General features: G+C 37.0%; 1 protein-coding gene and 1 long non-coding RNA gene across 4 annotated transcripts in view; both read left to right on the forward strand.

Moving 5' to 3' along the window:
• nlgn1 (neuroligin 1) overlaps positions 1–20,966 on the forward strand; it is a 292,800-nt gene that overhangs the window by 85,604 nt on the left and 186,230 nt on the right. The window lies entirely within an intron of this gene.
• LOC109197100 (uncharacterized) lies at positions 7,005–10,209 on the forward strand. Its single transcript, XR_002058402.2, has 5 exons — positions 7,005–7,442; positions 8,168–8,246; positions 8,692–8,849; positions 9,219–9,305; positions 9,687–10,209. It is a non-coding gene; the product is annotated as an uncharacterized LOC109197100 (long non-coding RNA).

Below are 20,966 nucleotides of genomic sequence, written 5' to 3' on the forward strand. Positions count from 1 at the left end.
TGCACTGTGGATGTCTTGTCAGGTATATATTTATGATATCCACCTGACAAATGCTCCTTTTTCTGGAAACTGCTTTTGTTCATTTTAATTTATTTGTTTACATAGTAAAGTCAACTTTTCCTTTTTTCCACTTACTCTGCTTATTACTTCTTATACTTATTGTGAAGTTGCACTGATATCCTGTTTACAAAATGCCGAGCATATGTTTTTATATTTTATGAATTATATGTTTTTAAGAAAAAAAAGAAGCAAAAATCCATTTCCAGAACACATATTTTGTTTTAACTGTCAAGAAACGTCAAGAAGTAACTTTTCAGTCGGGTAGATATGTGACAGTTCATGTGTGTTAAGCAAGGCTTGTATCTCTTGAGTTAGCTGTACTCAACACACAAGTACACAAAGGTGCAAAAGAAATCAATCGAACTAGAGAGGCTTGCAGTCTATCTGTAGTGCGGTGCATTCTCCAACGATTTCCTGCCGACATTTTAATGTATCTATAGGACAGGTCGATGAGCACGCCGGAAAGAATTCTATATTTCTGCCTGATGAACTACTTAATCATCTCAGGAATGGTTGGCTGAGTGAGAAAAATCCATATCCATTTTACCTTTTGTCTTTCATTGGCCACTGCCTCTCAGGTCATCAAAAAATAGAAAGAGAAATGAGGCGGGAAAGTGAAGGAGGTAGCGAGGATGGATAAGAAAATATATCTCAAAACAGAACATGTGAGGAAAAAGGAAGAAATAACGGTAGGTGCTAATCATAAAGAAAGAAAGAACAAAGCTGTCATTCCAATAAAAAATGATGTTTACAACATGAGGATTGTTTAAAAATTATTTTAAAGAATTATTGTTCATTCTTTGATTAATAATAATGTATTAAGATCAAATTATTCACTATTCTGAAATTTTTTTCTGTGATACAGAGGGGGTTAAAATTTAAAGGGTACATTAGATTGTGACACATCACTAGCTTTTAGAGACTTTGTTACTATTATCTCTCCTTGCATATCATTTGTCTTAATTTTACTCTATTTACATGGATAAAAACTGGTTCTCAGGACTCAAGACCCAAACCTCAAGTCTAAGTCAAGTCTGAAGTCTTTGGTTTTTGCGACTTGAGTGCGACTCGAGTCTAAGTAGCAAGTGTAAGTTGCCATCACCGCTAAAAGAAGATGTTTTTCCATATCCATATTATTTTCACAAGCTGCAGTGATTTAAAGGAGTATTAGCCACAGGGTTTCTTGCTCAATGTGAAACACATATTTTGCTGTCTTGGAGGTTGGATTATATATATTTATAAAGTATAAACTTCTTTTTAAGCATGTAAATTGTGTGGTATATTGAGTTATTCATGGCAACTTGATTTATGTATTTTGTTGTTATTTTATTATCTATATTTTAATGTTCAAAGTAAGTCAGTCAATCAGTCGCGTACTGCTCTATCAACCAGCAGCTGGTGCTTTGATCCTCTGATATTTCTAATACCCTACTGAGCTGCACTCATGTGTTGACTGATCTGCCAACTCAGTTTGATTGCTATGATGCCAGAGGAGCTTCCAAGTCGAGGTGAGACAGGTAATCACTCAGTAGTTCAAAGATGTTTTACTCTTGAGGTGAACGTTCGTGTTTAGGATTGTCTCGCCCTGTGTTAGCCAGTCTGGGTACCTGAGTACCTGTTGTTAGAAGCCCACTCATTTGTGCATCCTGGTGCTAATGGGGTACTATTACCTTCTTCAGCTAGGTGTAGATGTCAGTGCATATGTCTTCATATCTGAGTGTATTTGTTGGAAACAAGTCAAAACTTTATGATATTAACTGGCTCTGGTCTAGCACTATCTGTCTGTCTGTCTAGTATTATTATTTTAAGGCCAATAATATGAAGGACTTGTTTCAGATGGAAATATTCTGCTGTACCACACTTGTCAGATAAATGTAGATATGTAAGTACTCGAGGGTTATATGTAGGTAGAATTAGCTCCACTTCAAGCCATGCATTGTTAAGTACCACTCAAAAGGACATGCTCTTCAAAAACGTCTTACATAATATTGTTAGTACTTCCAGACGGGTATGGATTTTTTTTTTTTTAGTAATTTTATTTAGTGATGATTGTAATGAAAATATTTTGATACAGAATAACGTCTACTTCTGGAGAGCTCGATATGAAATAGTCTATATATTAATTTACAACATGTAATTGAATTATGTTTAGAGCAAATTTAAGGTTGATTTTACCACGTGTTAATTCAAGTGATAGGATTAATCTTGTCGTTTTGCTGCTTTTTTTGCTATAAAAACAAAGATTAGTAACAAAAAATATACACATTGTTTGGAATACTTTTTGTGCAAGGGAGGAAGTATATGAATAAACTCACAAAAGAAACACAATATGTGAGTTTATTAGTTTATTGCAAATCTTTTTTCTTATGCAGTCTAAAATATGAATAATTTGAATCCCATAATAGGTGTATAATTCAACTTCATTTGCCTTTATCTCTGGGAATAATATGTTTTATTCTGTGTTTAGTCTCAGCTGATTCTAGACTATCCAAAAGAGCCATAACATAGTCAGATTAACCAGTGAGAGTACTCCAGTAAGATACTTTTAATTACTAAAATACTTGGATTGAGAGGAACTCAATTAGCTAGAACTTACTGCTGACACTCTTAACTAAAATGCAAACAGAGAACAATGATTAGGCTTCAGGCTGGGCTGTAACATTTTCTACCCAAGCAAAGATTTCCTACTTAAACTGCAAGGATGAGCAGCACCAACCATTAATCACAGAGAAGGGAGCCAGTTGCAGCTAGGAACAAGGGAGTTGGATCAGAACTGATTTAATGTCACTTTAGTGGGATTAAAAAAATAGATCAAGTTAGGTACATGCTCTGATGTGATGTGGTCCGTGACCACAATGTTTTTAATGTTTCATGATATCTGACTCATGTGGGAATCTGTATGAAGTTTACCTCACTGTGCCTTAAGGGAACTGTTAACGTACCAAATGGAAGTTCATTAGAATGCTTTCTGACAGGGATTATGTCACATGATGGTCCAAGCGTTCTCTTCTCGGTGCCAAGCATTAATCATTTGCGTAAAAAATAGATACAGATGTAAAGATACTTAGTGTTAACTAGTACAGCAGTGTTGACTAAAATATCTGAGATTCCTTCACACATTTTGTCTTATCTATGGATTATTGGGGAAACAGTTCTGGGCTGCCAAGCCTCCGGTGCGTGTCTGAAGATAGATGAGCAAAATTTGTCAGCCAGAGCACCTATAATTACACACAGGAATTATGGGTGCACACTAAAATTACTGACTGAATAATAAGCAGGAACGCAAACACTTAGATTCATTTCACAGGTGCTTCACACGTAACCAACAGCTAATTGGGTGTGGGACCCAGTTTTCTGAACAAAGCCTTGGCTGTGAACACATCTCTTGAGATAAGATGTCTTTAAAAAGCATCCACAAGTGAGAGTAAAAGGGGAGACAATGATCTAATGTATGTAACAGGTATGGTATGTATGTGACCCTTAAATTGCAGTTGGTATGAAAGAACATTGTCACTTCAGGTCGCTAAACAGGATGGTGCACCGTACAGAGTTTTTATACAAAAGGTCTGTATAGTATGATACCAAGAAAGCATCAACTAGTCCCACATTAACTAAGGATTTTTCTTTATGATCAAATCACGGATGATGCTAAGCTGTACATTTATAGTTTCTGCGAATATATACTACTTTACATTCTTCCTCTCCATACTCCTCTTGTTACCCCCTAGCAGCCTGGAGAAACAAACAAAACAACTTCTGCCTGAATTCTTCCTGGATCTGTTTGTGCAGTCGATTACACAGCGGCTCTTTACCATTTTAGTGGTGTTTCCCATATTTTTCCATGTGAATGCATCAATGGCACTGACTGCTACATATTTTCCATTTTTACTGTTGTGACTTCTGTGCTTCTGTATGATGACATTAAGGAAATACTCTTCTCTTTGAATTAAACGAATGAGACATACAATGAAGCTGTGCTGAAACACATTATAAACACGTATTAGTACGAGAATTAATATCTTTACAATATGAAATAAAGTTAAGCATTTTATCTATAGAATAGAACAGAATAGCCCTTTATTGTCATTGTACATGTACAACAAAATGAAAGTCTGAGTGATAAATATATTGAATGAAAGCCTAAATATATAGAATGAGCACAGACATCAAATAGGCTCTGGTGCCGTCTTGTATTTTAGATGTGTAATATTATAGCATGTGATGCTGCTACAAGAATCGACACTGTCAGTGAAGCAGTGTGGAATGTCGTAAATGCAGCAATGGAGAGATAATTAACACTACGCCAAACGCATGCACTGTCCAAACTAATACTAGTAATAAGGTTCAGTATTGTACTACTGAAGAAGAAATTCAGTCAGTGGTTGATAACAGAAGGCAGAATGTACTGAACCTTTAGTTGACCTTTAACTATGCTCAACTTAACAGAAAATTCTTGCAGAGAAAAATTATCCCATTTTCAAGTCTGTAAATTCTGTGTGTCTCACTAAATACTTTGCTAAGATCCAGGCAGTGAACTGGTCGGGGAGGGTTTGGCTTTATATACTTCAAAAGCATTCCTTCAAGTATAGGAATATAGGAGATGGGAATAATTTTTATTTTTTTAGCATCCTGTTTGGACCTTTATGTTTTGCAGTTAATATCTCTCAGCAAGTTATTTTGCAAATTGGAAGCAGGTCTGAAAAAACATCTCAAAACTTGGTAGATTGCACAACATACCCAAAGCACCCTATAGATGTGACGCACCACTAGGTTTGGCAAAACAGCATTTGCATTTGGAAAATTAATTCTAAATTCTTTTATGTTTAATCTACAGGCCCAGTATAATAGATTTTCATATTTAGAAATGCAGTTAAAGTAAACTTTATTCTAATGAATTTCTGATATATATAGATAGACAGATGTTTGCAAAATCATGCCATACAGGTCATCAAAAGTTACTACATAGACCTTCTGAGGAGTGTTTCCTATTCTGACTGTCAGTCTCCTGCTGCAACATAAATATTAAAGATGAAATGGTGAGCAGTCGCTTGGCTAAACAACTAAAACAGTTGAGAACAATAAATCAACATTCAATTTCCAAAACTGTGACAGCACAGATAATAATAGCATCCAAACTTAAAATAACACTTTTTTTTGTCAAACAAGAAACTATCTTCCTCTCAGTGGTTTTATCTCTCAGCTACCACTTCTCCATTTCTGTCTGCCTCATTATTCCCTGCCCTCCTCCCTACCTACCCTTGGTGTTTTAAAAATAAAAAGAATCAGTGAGAAAGAAAATGATGTAAAATGTTCCTCCAGTGTGTTCCTGTGTCGCTTTGGTAATGTCTCCTACTTCTGCTTATCAGGAAATATGATTAGATTTTTGGCTCCAACAAGGTATGTTAGGGGAAGGTAAATCACATATATACAAATTACTTTTAGTTCTTTTTAGTAGAGAAATAGAAAATAAATGGTATTCACTAACTAGAAAATATAGTTAGATTACACATTTAATTTTGTTTTTAAACACACACACTTTATTTCTCTATTTTCTCTAAAAATTTCAGCATGTTTCTGAAAAAAAACCCCTTTGGTCTAACTTCTTTTTGTCAGCAGTTAATAGCAGTCTATATTGTGCTGGCAGTATTTATTTATTTTATTTTATTAATTATTTTTATGTCTGTGTGTGTGTTTTCTATTCTTTTCTATTTCTATAAGATTTTGTAATATAAGGAGATATATAATAAATAAGGCAAAAAGAGCATCACAGGATCACAGAATAACTAGCTGAAGCTGATTTGATAATGTAAACTCTGATCTTGCTGACTTCTGCTCTGCCAAACTTCTATATGTCATTAATAAACTAGTTAAAAGTAAACTTAAACTCTAAATTAAACAAAGCAGCAGTTTGATTGGCAGACGGTGGCTTTAGAGGAACCATACAGGTACAGCTACTGGCCGCTCCCAGCTGCTCCCAGTGGCTGCTATTTTCCATTATTAATCCACTTTGGAAATGGAAGGATGTTTTCTTTTCAAGTTCAAAATTATGTGCAAATAAAAATAAATAAATAAATAAAATAAATCTTCCAATGCAACTTTCAGTGCATACAGTGTCAGGGCTTCTATTTTGAGTACAATTTGCCACTTTTGATACACTTTTTATTGCCAAAAAAGTGCCACTTTTCTGGCTAACTGATGACTGCAGCCTATTGTAGAAATAGATAAATTAGGAAAAATAAAAACCATTGTTTATGTCTCTTGCTCTCTATTAGTGGATAACACACAAAGTAAAATCATCTCAATTTGTGATGATCCATGACAAGGATATAAAATGGGTTTCATGTAGGGTAGAGTTTAATTTATTTAATTTTTATTTTTTTAATTTGAAGGCAATCATTGATCTCACAGGAAAATATGACGAGGGATATTTTTAGTTGAGAATTACTGTTTTTTACAAATACATACAAAATAGCAAATATAACCACACATAAAGGCTTCTGATATTTCTTTGCTATTATGTTAAAACCTGACCCTCCAAGACAAATAACTTGACCCCAGCCTGACTTGGTTATCCATTCCACTGTGAAGCAAATGACTTCCAAATTCTCCCATAGTCAGTGCTGATTTAGAGAACTAGAAAGAGCAGAGCCAAGGATGGATAGATGAAATATTGATGAAAAGCTAAATGTGTGATTTGTAGCATGGCATCAAAGGCATCTGCTTCACTGGTGCAATGAGGGAGAGAGGGAGCAAGAAGTGAAGACGAGAAGGTAGTGAGAGAAAAAGATATATGGATGCGTCCAGCCCACAGATGATGACAAGAAGTGAACGAATTCCGTCACTGACAGTATGATAACATCATACAGCTGTATGGTAAGGCATCGCCTTGTAGCTATTTTTGTCACTCTACACTGTAAAAACGATAACTAGTAATTGTTGATTTGAGTAAAATTTTCAAATTAAACTGACTTAGAAATAAAACTTTCCATTTACAACCTAAAATAGCTTGTCTGCCCAACAAATTTCTTCCATTGTTGTCCTAACTAAGATTTTCTAGCGAGCATAACAAAGATTATCAACTTTTGAGTAGATTTTTTGAGTCGAGTTGGGAACCGGTGGGAAACCCCGTAGGTGACTGGCACACGTCGTGGTCTGAATAAGTTTGAACTAGACCAAACGAGTCTGAGCAGACTGTGTGATAGTGGTTTGTCGATGTGTTCTGAACTGAAAACCTGCTAAGAAACTTTGAACAAACGTGGCCAAAGTTGGATGAAAATTAAAATTTTTCGACCATTACGGATTTTACCTGGTCTGAAGTTGGAGTGTATTATTTGACCATTTTTTGGACAGGTGCGGGAGCTGCCGGCCATTTGCCCTAGCAGGTAAGCTAACGACATCTGTTATTAGGATTTTCTACAAGCGCTAGGCTGCATCCTCCTGAGGACCCAGGAGGGTGGAACGAGTAAAGCACTGAAAAAAAGCCAAACAATAACATATTTAAGTCATCTAAGGGACTTATATATCATGTTTAAGCTAGCGAAGGACCGCGCGGGGGGTTGAAAATGATATGCCAGGAGTTCGCTGTTCTCGCTGCTCTAGCGAGCCTTGAATCCCCAGCTAGCTATCGAAGCTGGTGGTAACAGACGTCTCCGAAAACGTAGAAGCATTTTTGCAAAAATGTGTTGTCTTAATAAACTGAGCAGATATTTGAAATTTACACAGCTACATTCTCGCCTGAAAATACCTTAAAAGTTTACTTTGTGACCCAGAAAGAGTAATAAGAGTAATATTAAAACTAAGTGGCTGCCGCCATTGTTTGAAACTAGAATCGGCTGGGCCGCGCTATGAATTCTGGCATAGGGTGGGCCACGAAGGATACACCTGACCCATCCTTCAAAGCTGTGGAAAGTATTGTATTGTTTTGAGAGCCTTTTTGTTGGTGGAGTATTGATTTTATGTACAATTCCACGGGTAGACGCGATCTGTACGGTCCGACTTTGCACATGCGCAGTAAGGATCGGGGAGTCCGATCCGTAACTTTTTTTTCTCGGTTTTTTTTTTCTACATTATATTGAAATGTTTCATTATTGCAAACATTTTCTCTCAGGCGGAGAGAGGTCGTGGAGTGTCAGCCTATGGTATCTGAGGTCCAGGAGAGATGACCTGCGCTGTTTTCCTCTGAGGAGGTAAGACTGTCCTAATTTATTTATAATTTAATTATTATTCAAATTGGGCATGATTTATACTTATATTGAAGCAGTACGGTATTTGCTGGGGCAATCTCATAATTTTGACTTAGCATGTATTTTTTTTCTTTTTGTGCTAGAAATAGGACTTCTATAGTCTGAGATTGTTAGGGAAAGAATACTAAGGCAGGTCACAGAATCTGATTGGTCACAGATTTTGGTGCAACTTAGAACATAATATGTATTTTCATATTGATACTGGGTTTTGTGGGGGGTGTTTCTATTCCTGTGCAAAAGACGTATTCATGAGAGATTTTTGAAGTAGGTAGGTTTTGCTGTTGATGACACAGTCAGGCATATAACATGGTGCAGACTGTCCAAGACAGCTACCCAGGAATTTTCTGTGCTGAATAAATGACAATATTTTGGTGAATGTATTGTTTAGATATCTGAAAATTTCATCGGATCACAAGCAAAGACCTCCTGGGGACCTTCAATGCATCCCTTGACAAAGTTGTGCCTGGCCTGCTGAAACTGTACTGGTCTAAGAAGGGAGCTCTTGGTGAGGAGATGGAAGACCTCCTGGATAAACTTGATGAACAGGTGAGTGAAGTGCTCCTTTATCTGACATTTTTAGAAGAGAGTATACTTTTCTCTTAACAGAAACTGAAAAAGATGTTGGCTTCAAACAAAACACATCAGTGGATATGTCAGTAAAAATGAATGTCATGAGTCATTGCTTTGTTCTTATTTGGCAGTATTTTATTTAATTTGTAAAACGAAAGTAAAATTGTTAACATGGTGTTGTTGTTGTTTTTTTTGGGGGGTGGGGGGGGTTGTACGTTTTGCGTGTTGCTGGGTCTGACCTGTGCTTTACTTTCATTACTATGAGAGTTCTGATTTTGCATTGTGTATAGTACACCATGTTACTTCACTAATTGAAATTCTTGTTTTCCACTGAATACTCTTTAGACATCCAACACTGTGTCCAACGGGCACTGAGAGGCCTGCCCATTTTCCTCAAGAGAAGATGCAACAGAGGTTTTCCTGAAGTGCTTAGTAAGTACAAAAAAGTAATGCAAGTAAAACTAATTGCTATGAGATGTTTTTAAAGGATGAGTTTATCCAAAATGGAAATGTACACTTTCTCAGTGCAGTCCAGATAATTTTATAGTGGGGATTGCAGTTGTCATAACTCTCACTCCTTTTTTTCTGCTGAGCAGCAGCTGGGCATTGTTAGTGGTTGTTCCATAGCAGAAAATATTTTTGTACAAAACTCACAAGGTGGCATTAATTAAAAGAAAATAAGCTTTTTCTTCTTAAAACCTCCATGGGTCAAACGACCAGCATGGTATAGAGGTTAAAGTTAAAATCTTTAGAAATTTGTTTTGTCTTTAGTTTTTCTTAGCTTTCAATAATTCATATTTTACTTTTCTTCAGGACACTGACATTTTGGAACCAGTGTTGAACGGTGCATCAGTTGCCATCCTCACCATCCTACAAGATGACGATGCTGTTACGTCTGTGCGAGAACATGCAGTTGTGTTGGAAGGGGACATTGTGCTACATAACATTCCAGATCTCTCTACAGCCCTGGCACACCTCTTTGGCCTTCTGTATGCCCTCAACATTGATTATCCAAAGCAGATGAGTTTTACCTTTGAAGCAATTCAGGCCATCTTATTTTGGCCTGGTCGGACAATATGAAGGTGAAGTGGATAAATCATTATTCGAAATGTAAATTTTAGTCAGATGAATCTGTATTGTTGAGAATATATGGTGAAAATTTGTCTTGTAGTATTTTAAAAGATTTGTTATAGTGTTAGTTTCCTCTTCATTGATGGTAACATTTCTAAGAACTTTTAACTTCCATAGTTCATCATAGTAAGCCTGTGTAAAATGTCAATGTCTGGGTGCATAGGCAATCGTTTGTAGCACTACCCTATTTAATGTGCAATAGTTATGTTCAGCTTTTACAAGACGGTCAGGGTGTGTGTGCGTGAATTATTAAGTTGCTGGACACTTTTCTTTTTTGGTTCTGGACTCTAGAATTTTAACGTCTCTGCTGGGGTGCTCAAAGCACCCAAAAGAAACTGGCAACACGTTTTTGTTTGTTTGTTATTTCTTTTCTTTCTTTCTTTTTGTTTTTTTTAACAGAAATTCACCCTACTACCCATGACATTCTGAAATGTACTGTAAAGACTGTTGAACAAAATAAATAAGCTTTTAGATAACATTGAATTGTGCTTTGTTTTATTCTATATCTATTTATTAAGTGTTTTTTCAAGTATAATAACAACATACATTTTCCTTTGTTTATATAGGTAAATTTTCAACTCACTGGAGTAAGAATTGTATGATTACTCAACAAGAATATCTGTGTTTGGTGAAGGCAGAAATACATGGCATTGAAACCAGAATTTCTTCGTTAGACTTCCAGGATTATCCTAATTAGGTGAACAAGAAGATCCAAGTTGGCAGAACTTGTAAATCTTAGTTGAGTCAACAACAGTTGGCAAAAGTTGAGAAAACTCAAAAATCTCTTGCATCATGTTGCCTTGAAATTTTACGTTTTCTCAACATTTTCTTTTTTACAGTGTATCAGAAAGATACCATATGAAAATATTACTTTCTCTACTCTAAATATCTTTTTTATGGTAAACTAGCTTTAGATTTGGATAAAAATCGTCATCATAAAATGTGATGAAGATGTGCTACATATTTAGAGTTGGATGAGTCTGTAATCTACAAACATATATGCAATTGGCGATGTAAATTTTGACTAGAATAATAAATATTTGCTTATTGCAGCTTCATAAAAGTGAAGAGCTTTTGGCTCTATTCCCTTTCATATAATTGCATAAATGCCTTTGCACTCCAGAAAGTTTTAAAGAGGAGACCCATTACACTAGAATCTGTTGATCACTTGGGCTCATTTTATGAGTATGATAAATGTCTCACTCTTTATTTTTTCCTCACCCAAGGCTTAAGAGTGGGTATTATTTAAGGTCATATTAAGCCATCATCACACAGGTGAATGGGAAACCACACTGGCCTCTTACACTAAATGTTTTGAATTATGTGTCTAAGCAGCATTGCAAGGTGTTCTCTGTCCGCACATCAACATTCTTCAGCTGGACAGAAGTCGTAATTCTTTCATATACAAGGCAACAAAGAAAGAAATCTTAAAAAGTGAGTGGAAGTGATGTAAATCATAGATTAGCCACCAAACACCTGGGAAGCAGACAGATGTGTGACTACAGATCTTCCTTATTGAACCTGCTTCATTAATATTTTTGTAGCTACTGTTGCTAAAGTGTGGGCATCTTTAACTTTCCTGGCTCATTCAAACTTTTGGCATACAACACTGCACTGTGTGGTCCTGAATGAACAGGATCCTAAAGAGTAGATGGTGGCAATGGCGGTAGAGCAAGGTTATGATTGGACGAGATTTTCTGGATGACCCAGGTGACTGTGGGAAAAGGAAATTCCATAATTTTTTTCTCAAAGGGAGAATGATAGAATTGATGATGATTGGTAATGATATGGCCTAAAACGTTGGATCACAGTATTGAAGACTGGATTGAGAGAAGAGCTTGATAGCTGGGAGAAAATGAAGCTGAAAGAGCAGAGCAGCAGGATAACTCAAGAGCCTGTGTTACGCTTAATAAACGTATAGAAAAACCTCATTTTAACATTCAGGGTGTTGCGTATGTCCTGCTAGTTTTCTCAAGTGAAGTCAAGTGAGTTATTTTTCACCAGTTTGAGAGGTAATTTTTCTGACTTGCTAATTGTCTTCTTGTCTTATAGATAAATTAAATGTTATAGTCCATACTTAATTACTTACCACTTGCAAATGCAAAACCCTGACATACACATTAGGTGTATCTGATGAATGCAGCAGCAATAAAATTGTGTGCTGTAAAAACCCATAATTAAAGATGATGGCAGACAAATAGGACACCAGACACCCCATACAGAACAGGACGCACCCATTGCAGTGGGTAACGTTGTGCAACTAATTTTAGAAACGGCAAAAAATTTGTGGCAGTATCTAAACATAAAGTACCGACTTATTGCTCTGTTTGCTCATCTTTCACCCTTTCCTTCTTTTTCTACCCTTCTACCCCTCCACTAACTTTTCTTTTATCCAAGCCAAATGCTAATGCAGCCAGAAGGTTCTTTGAAATTGAAATGATGTGAAAATAGAATTTCAGTGGCAAATGAGCTGTGTTTGCTGGTACCGCCGGGGCCAAACGAACCCTTTGAACGTGTCTCTCCCCCAGTGAGGAGGCCCTGTTCTGGGCCGCTGTCTCTCTGGCGCGCCCCTCCCTTTTCACGTCAGCTGGGAAGCTCCCAGTGGAGAAGAGATCAAGCTGAAGCTGAAGTAAAGTAAATGAAATTTAGTTTCACACAAGCGTGCATGCACACGGATCTACTGTATACATATCCACATTTGCACATAAACATTGTTATGACAAACTTCAAGACAAACACACATTTGAACCTCCATTTGTACTTTTTCACAGTCCTAAAAAGACAGGAATCAGGATTAAAATAAGCCAAATTCTGACGTGAAATAAGATCATTAGTTATACCTGAGAGTTAGTTAGTGAATGATTTTAACACATTCAAACACTGTAACTTTCAAAGACTTACACAACTCATAGCCTTTGCTATATTTCAAATCCAATGTGCTTGAGTGTAGAGATCAAACAGTGGACTGCTTTGTAGATGAAGATTAGACACATGCACAACAGACCTGTCTTGAACAGTTTTTTTGGAATGGTGTCAGTGTCAGGAAACCAAAGTTTAAAAACTTTGAGACACGGAATTTGATCAACAACATCCTCTTGTGGGGAAAGACAAACACACCGACCCAGCGAAGACAGCCACAGATATGAAACGGAGAGAGAAAACGCTAACGAGAGATGAGAGAAAGTGAAGACAATGGTTCAATCGAAGAGAGTGTTTAAATTGTCATTGTTTTAGATGACAGCAGCCCAAATCCCTCTGAACATGCTCTTTGCTTTCTGACACGTGCATACACACGCAAATTCTGCAGGAGTGAAAAGACGCACACAAAAGGAATTCATAAGAGCATCAAACGTGTCTTTAACTGGCATTCTTCCTAATGGCTAGCGAGGGGCTCCTCCTCTGGCTCCAAAAAGACATCTTGTTGTACTGAAATGTATGACCATACTAGTCACTTGATCTGTGGCCTCTGGAAAAAGTCTCTTATGAAACCCATGCATTTTGTGATTGCTACTTTTAGGTTTGGTTGAATATAACATGATGTACATTTTGTAAATCATGGTCTGAAATTCAAATAGACACACATGACTACCGTATGAGCGTAGCGTGCCAATGGGTTTATGAGTCATATGTGCCTTTTGGTTTCAAAACACCACAAAGGCCGTGGCAGGAATGTGCAGCTCAAAGCTTAAAGATGGGTTTTCACTAACAAATCTGTGACATCACAATGGCTTCATCTACAAGATACTCTTACTGCTAATGGCTATATTTACTGATATACCAGCACATGAAAATTGTGGAAATTTATTCCAGTCCAGTAATCACATACCCAATTATTTGTTTGTTTGTTAGTTTGTTTTCTTTTCCCACAAACAGGTGGGAAATGTGCATTTTGTTAAATATGTCATGGAGTAATTTAATTACAGGAAAATAGGTGTAAATGACAGAGTTATTGGGACAGACTGGATTAGAAGTAGAGCAAGTGAGTCACACATCATGGTAGAGTAATGAAAGATATGAATGTGATATCAATGTGTGGGACTGAGACAACAGGGTTTTTTTTTTTTGCTGGAATATGCGATGATTGCATGCTGCAGTATATGAATGTACAGTGTGTGTATGCGGGAGCGGCGGTTGTTTACTTGTATAAGTGTTTGGGTGTACGCTCCTTTGTTCCTGTAGCAGACATGTCAACACTTGTCAAGTCACAAAAACTTCAAGCAATTGCTTTCTTTGAAAAAGAGAGTCTGAACTTCACAATCAGCGGTTGTATGAAACACGAGCATGGCCTGATGTGGCCTCTCTTCAGTCTCTGCATAGATGCCTTTGCTGCCTTGTGCATCACATTCTGGCCCTCTGCCCAGTATGGAAATATCCCTCAGCCTTAATGGACATTTCATTTAATAATCAGTGATTGATCACTGCTGGTAATCGTGTATAAGTAGGAAGATTCTGGGATGAAGAATATTCTCAGTCAATAATTGGAAAATGTAGAGAGCTCTGCAGAAAGACATGCTACTGCGTTGCCAATAGCAGCATGTCTCCTTAACTCTCCACTTGTCAATATGGCATCTCTTTATTTGCCAGTGGCAATTAGCACCATGAAGTCATGTTCCTGAGTTAGAGTCACATCAACCTCACAGAGCTAATTAGACACACTTGACCTTTTCTGTAAGAAGCTAATTTTAGCGATGAAACTTCACTTGAAGCGAGACTAAGACAATTTGATTTCGATTGTAAGTGGGGACACATTACGTTTAGCTTAAATGACAATTTAAAAGTTGTTTGTGGGTGAACTACTTAATAATAACCATGGAATAAATACAGTGATTTTAAATGGCTTTTAATAGTGTAGCTCGATAGCTCTGTTAAAATGTCTCCACAATTTTTGAATTTTGCTTAAGTGACTTACCACAATGCAATACATACCTGTGAAAGAGAATTGCCAAGTGTTTTCAAACAGTCATACAGATACGTGTTGTTATCGTAGATACATTTGAGTTAACAAAATAATAATGAAAAGTAACTGCTAGGGTTTTTATTTATTCTTGTTTATATTTTCTTACAGATATTATGAACAACATTGACAAAGTTCAGAATAGTCTAATTCTATAAACACTACAAAATGCTTCCATTTTCAAACAACAAAAATGTGTTTCTAGTATTAGAACTGTTATTAACATAAGGATGTAACATTTTCATGCATGAATCTAGAAATTTATAAAATGCTATAAAAAGTTGCTAAATGTTTAAAAAACTAAATATGTGTTTTATAAAAGAAATGATCTAATGTGAAACTGTATATATCAGTTTAAGATAATTATTGTAGAGCCTGCCAGCCTGCCTCATTTCATGGTATTTAGATTCTTATCACTTAATATGGCAATCCAGGTTGTTTTTTTTATGTTTTAATTGTATTGGTATTCAGTCTGTCTTGGGTCAGCCCTATACAGTCAAGATGTGTAAATAATTCAACAGCCAACGTTAAACCTTTTTTGTGACTAATGAGCTTCTCAACATCACAGTTTTCATTGATGTTTTTACCTCCTCTGGTCCGTAGCAGATATGACCCCAGGAGAGATTCTCCAATCAGACACACACAGGGATAAGATACTCACACACGGACACACCTGCCTTAAGATGTTTAAAAGTCAACCATGTTTGTGACATTTTATGACATTTATTATTCATGAAGGTGGCAGTTCTGTTTCTGTTTGTGATAGAGTAACAAATGCAATTTGCATTTCATATTGCTGCTTCTCTAAACTGAACATGATGGTATCCATCAGTGGATGTGAGCAGAGAAAATGTATGGCTGTGTGTGTCTTAGTTCATGTCGGTCAAACAACCTATACTATGCAAATGTATGGCATTCTACTCTTTGCATTGTGCACTATGCTGTGGAAACATAAAGCTTCCTTATTGAGAAATTATTCATATCAAGCATGCAAAAAATATACCATGTCATGTGACAGGTCCTTTTTGCAAGGAACTATCAATACAATTTACAGAATATTAAGAATAATTCCTTTTAAGGGGTTTAACTCTTAATCTAGAAGGAGTATTTTGTTGATGTGTGACACAAAAAGGCAACTTTATGTACTTTCATCTGCTCCTTTGCTACAAGGGGTTGCCACTTTGGGTTGCTCATTATGTCTCATTTGGCAGTTTTACTCTACATGCCCTTCCCAGTGCAACTCCAAAGGGGATTTGAGTATTTAAACAATAAACTTTAATGGACTAAAATAGTCATTGTCAGTCACTGACCTACAAAACTAGTTCACACCTAATCTATAAATTCTTGAATTGAGTTTTTATGGCACTTTAAAGGCATGTTATTTGTTACCTTGAATGAGAATAATGATAGATCTACCCTTTTAAAATGTTTTAATTCAATTTTCAGTTGTTTTATACTGTAGAGACAGATGAGAAAGAAAACTGAGAAAGCTGAGCTGAGTCAGATGTACGTGGCTTTTATAGTAATTGGTTTTGTTCCCATGAAGCACATTGCTTCCTTTTTAAGATCTCCTTTACATCGTGTGCACAAAGCAGGAAACAAACATTTTGGAAGATGCTTTTTAACACGCAAATGCAGCTTCTGGCTGCTTTGGTAGCTCGGTAGGCCAAGGCACACGCACTGTTTGTTCCTACTAAATCCCATCCTGTTTCATCTTTTAATGTCATTGTTGGTGCCCGCTGTCTACAAAAGAACACAACTTTGAAACGGTGCCTTAAAGGAAATAAAATTGTTGGCTTTTATGGTGCATAATAAACTGAGCTCAGTCTGGTGGTGATTTTGAAGAGGTAGGGGCTTAATGCAGCTCTCAGCCCCTGCTGGATTTTTTCATTTTCATCATCATCATTATTATTATTATGATGATTATTATTATTATGATTATGATTATTATTATTATTATTATGTTGACCAATCAAAAGAACACTTTGGTTCAAATAATATTTCTGATTATCTGAACAGTGCCACAGTGGTTGGCATGGTCACCTCATGGTTCAGTTACATTTTCCTGGAGTTTGCATGTTCTCACTGTGAATGTGCAGGTTCTTTCTGGATATTTCAGCTTCCTCCAGCGGTTCAGACATGTATGTTAAGTTAACTGGAGATTCTGAATTGGTCTTGACAGCCTATGTGATATACTCGTGTACCCTGCCTCACAGCCTATGACAGCTGCGTTTGTCTCTTTAGCCCGCCAACAGGCACGCCTCCAGAATCTTTACATAGGGTTGGCCATATGGGGACCACTAAAATATTGGGGTGACATGCCAAAAACAGAATTTCCAGTTTTATTATGCTCTTGTCAAATATAAGTTACTTGAAAAATATGGCAAAAAAGAAAAAGAATTATATACCTCGTTAAATCTCTGCTATTACAGTTGATATGACTGAAAATAGGTACATATCTCTTGTCCACGTTTATTGGAATTATTACCAATATACGGCAGTCTTGCCGGGGGGCGGTGACTGTGTGGGCCAGCAAGTATTTCTGTTTTATTTTGAGGATGAAAATAAGTTCATAGAAATTAATGTCAAATTTTAAACTCTTAAATTCATAATCCAGAATTTTCTGAAGATAAGCTGAAGCATATCATTTTCTAAAAGTAAAAGCTGTGCCATACATGTTTTTGGACCATTAAATCACCAAAGAATTACGATACATTCTATCGCCAGAGCCATTTCTTATGCAGTTTTACACAAACATCTTTTCTCCCGAGCCTTGCCTCAAAGCCTGAAGTCAAAATCCATATTTCTTTCTTGTGTAAGTAGGGTTGCATACTCGGGTTTAAAACCTCTGCAGTTCCTGTCATGGCATATTTCACAGAGCAGTGGGTGAACACAGAGCAGAGCTGACAAGTCGCACTGCATGAGGAGAGAAGGCTCAGTTCAAAAACAGCTTGACTCACTGATAAATGCACTGGCCACTGGCCTATTAGCTGACAGTGTTGGTCAAAATGAGTCAGTTAACAAAAAGAGAGAGACAAACAGAGAAAGACAAAAACATTGTCTCGTTTGATGACAGACATGCTGTTCTGACACATTTTATCGTATACGTAAGATTCATCAGTAACTACTCAACTATGCTGGCGAAGGTTCAGTCTCCCAACCATTTTTGGTAATGGGTTGAGTCAAGACTGACAAATCCAGTAATACTAGTGCTGTCCCTGCTGGCGTGGACATACACTGCTGTGTAATTCTGCCTGTTTATGGAGGCTCTTCAGCTACATACTTGTCCAATAAATCTTCTCCTTTTTAGCATGGCTCTCTCTAAGCAAGACTGACTTTAAACTTAATGCTTCACTTATTTGAGTGTCCAGAAATAAACCTGGCAAGCCTGAGGTAGTCCAGTTTAATGTTTATACGACAGGTAAGAAGAAGACTAACCACATGCAGAGATTTTTAAGTTTATATGTGACATAATGACAATTGCCAACAGTCTGATTACTGAGTAGCCCAGCTCTCCTTTATCAGTGTTTCCAGGTTTACACATTTGTTACAATCGAAGTGGCTTTATACTATGAAACACAAGATCAAGTCTTTCTTGAGATTATTTTATATATGTCAATCTGTCACTCCAAACTAATCTTTTCGTGATATATTTACAGATATAATCTTCATAACAACTAGGTCTCTTCTGTGTTCAGTTAACAAAATAAAAAAGGGGAGGCACTCTTTAACTCTGGAAAACAACTGTAAAACAAGATCAGTCGTCCAGGTCATCGAAGTCTAAGGAGGTTGGAAAGAAAAGCGTCTGGACTTGTCTAAGTTTCTTGAAGAAACTTTTTCAGTTCATGAACTGAAGAAGCTTCTCAGATGAGAGGTAAAACGTCTTCAAGAAAGAAGACTTCAAGAAGTCCAGACGCTTTTCTTTTGAAACTCCTTAGACTACTTTAAAACAAGCAGATGTGTAAATACCCTTGAATAAACCCATTGCTTTAAACTTCTGACTTCTATTTGATCTGCTGCTTTAATTGTTGACTAAAACATGACCAAAAGTTTTCGTCCCACCTCATGCTGATGGACATTTAACAGATATTCCTCTATAAGACCTCTATAACCAAGATTTCTGCAGGAGTCTTATTTCACAAGTCAAAAGCTCCAATTGGTAAAAATGAGTTTTTATTTGATAACTGAAGCATGTTTATGCAAATGCAGGTGCTCTTAGCAGATGAATTCCTCAGAAAATGTGCAAATTGAAGCTAAGGGCTCCTGACATTTATTTTTGTTCTTCTCTTTTTTCTTACTTCTCTGCTGTTCTTTTTGGGTTTTTTTGTTTTTTTTTGCTCGCTCGTTTGCATACTAGTCACACATCTTCGCTCATGTCCTCCCCTCCCAGACTTTGACTCACTGACATTGACAGTGTGGGTGTTTGTTTCATCAGAAAGCAGTAGAAGGAGAAAGAACAGTGGAAGAATACAAAAAAATTAGCAGCAGCAGGGACGGATAGGAGAACAAAAAATCTGAACAGATAAAAGGAATGGCAGGAGAAAGCAAAACAGAAAAGAGAAAATAAATGCAGTGTGAAACAAGTCAAGGTGAGAAGGATATTTAAGTGGGTGTGAAAGCTTTTAGTTCTCCAGAACATTACTTTGTAACTATCAGTTGATCTTTCCAGATTTTTATTGCTGGTCTTTCCAATTTTTTTTCCAATTTTCTTTTCTCTAATTATTTTAGAAAAATTGTTTTAACAACTTCGAAATGTTATGTTCACTGGCACCGGTTCATGTTCTCTTCTCTTATGTTCCTTCTTGTGTTGTTTGCAGTAAGTATGTTTACTTGCCTGAATTCAATTCTGTGATCAAGTTTATTTCAAGTGAAAATAGTTGCACGTTTTTCTACTGTTGACAACCAAAACTAGGTATGTGCATTTTATTACTCATTTGTGTATAGTCACAAAATGTGGACCCACTTCCCTTAAGGTGCCATAAAGCAAACCCCTATAAATTCAATTAGTCAGTTTTGCAATGGCAAATAATTTAAGTTTCGGTTACTGTTTGTTAGATTTGTATTGTTGATTGTCATTTATGCTTAGAAATATCTACTCATATATGCTTAGAGTTGTATAATCAATGTCATGTTGGTAGAGGTTTGATCCTTAATAGTCTGCAAAGACTTTGTGTGCATTCCAGAGTGTTCTGGCATTCACACCCACATCCTGGGAGCATGGGAGAGGTCGTACCTTCTCGTATTGTTTTGTGGTAGGATAAACGTATCTATGTCTGTTTTAGTCTAAGTGCCTTTTGTTTAGATGAACTGCTGGACTTCCAGACCAGCAGGTTTAGGGAAGTCATTTATGGGGTCACACTCTGACACACACACTGACACACACACACACACACCATCTTTAAGATGGCGGCGCGCACAGACGCAGCGGCTCACTGCTCCTCACGTTCGGTGTTTTGTTTTTTACTTTTTCTACGTGTATCTGTGTGGATGTGTGTGTTTTTTATTATTATACAACGAGTAGAGTCCACTTACAGTCGTCAGGACCTTCTGAGTTTGGGATTACGCTGTGCAAGGAGCATTACATCGGACTACCACCATTTTCACGGCATTCCGGAGGACATAATAAGAGCTCCAGGGTCTCCGTGGTTGGTTCTTCCCAGCGGCAAGACAAAGAGGAAACGTAAACAAAGGAGGCAAAAGCGTGGCTGCAGGGCGGGCCCACTAGCACGGCTAAAGAAACAGCCATTTAAGCCACCGCTTCCGAGTATTTTCCTCTCTAACGTCAGGTCCATAACCAACAAAATCGACGAACTGAGATTACAGATTGCAGTCAACAAGTGTGTACGGGACAGCAGCATAATATTACTCACAGAGACTTGGCTGCAGCCATCAATTCCGGACTCGGCTATTGAGCTAGCAGGCTACACGGTCCACCGTCACGACAGGAACGGCCACTCCGGTAAGATCAAAGGAGGGGGTTTATGCATCTACACCAATGACAGCTGGTG

This window comes from Oreochromis niloticus, linkage group LG23 (assembly GCF_001858045.2).
Source record: "Oreochromis niloticus isolate F11D_XX linkage group LG23, O_niloticus_UMD_NMBU, whole genome shotgun sequence".
Classification (NCBI taxonomy): Eukaryota; Metazoa; Chordata; class Actinopteri; order Cichliformes; family Cichlidae; genus Oreochromis; species Oreochromis niloticus.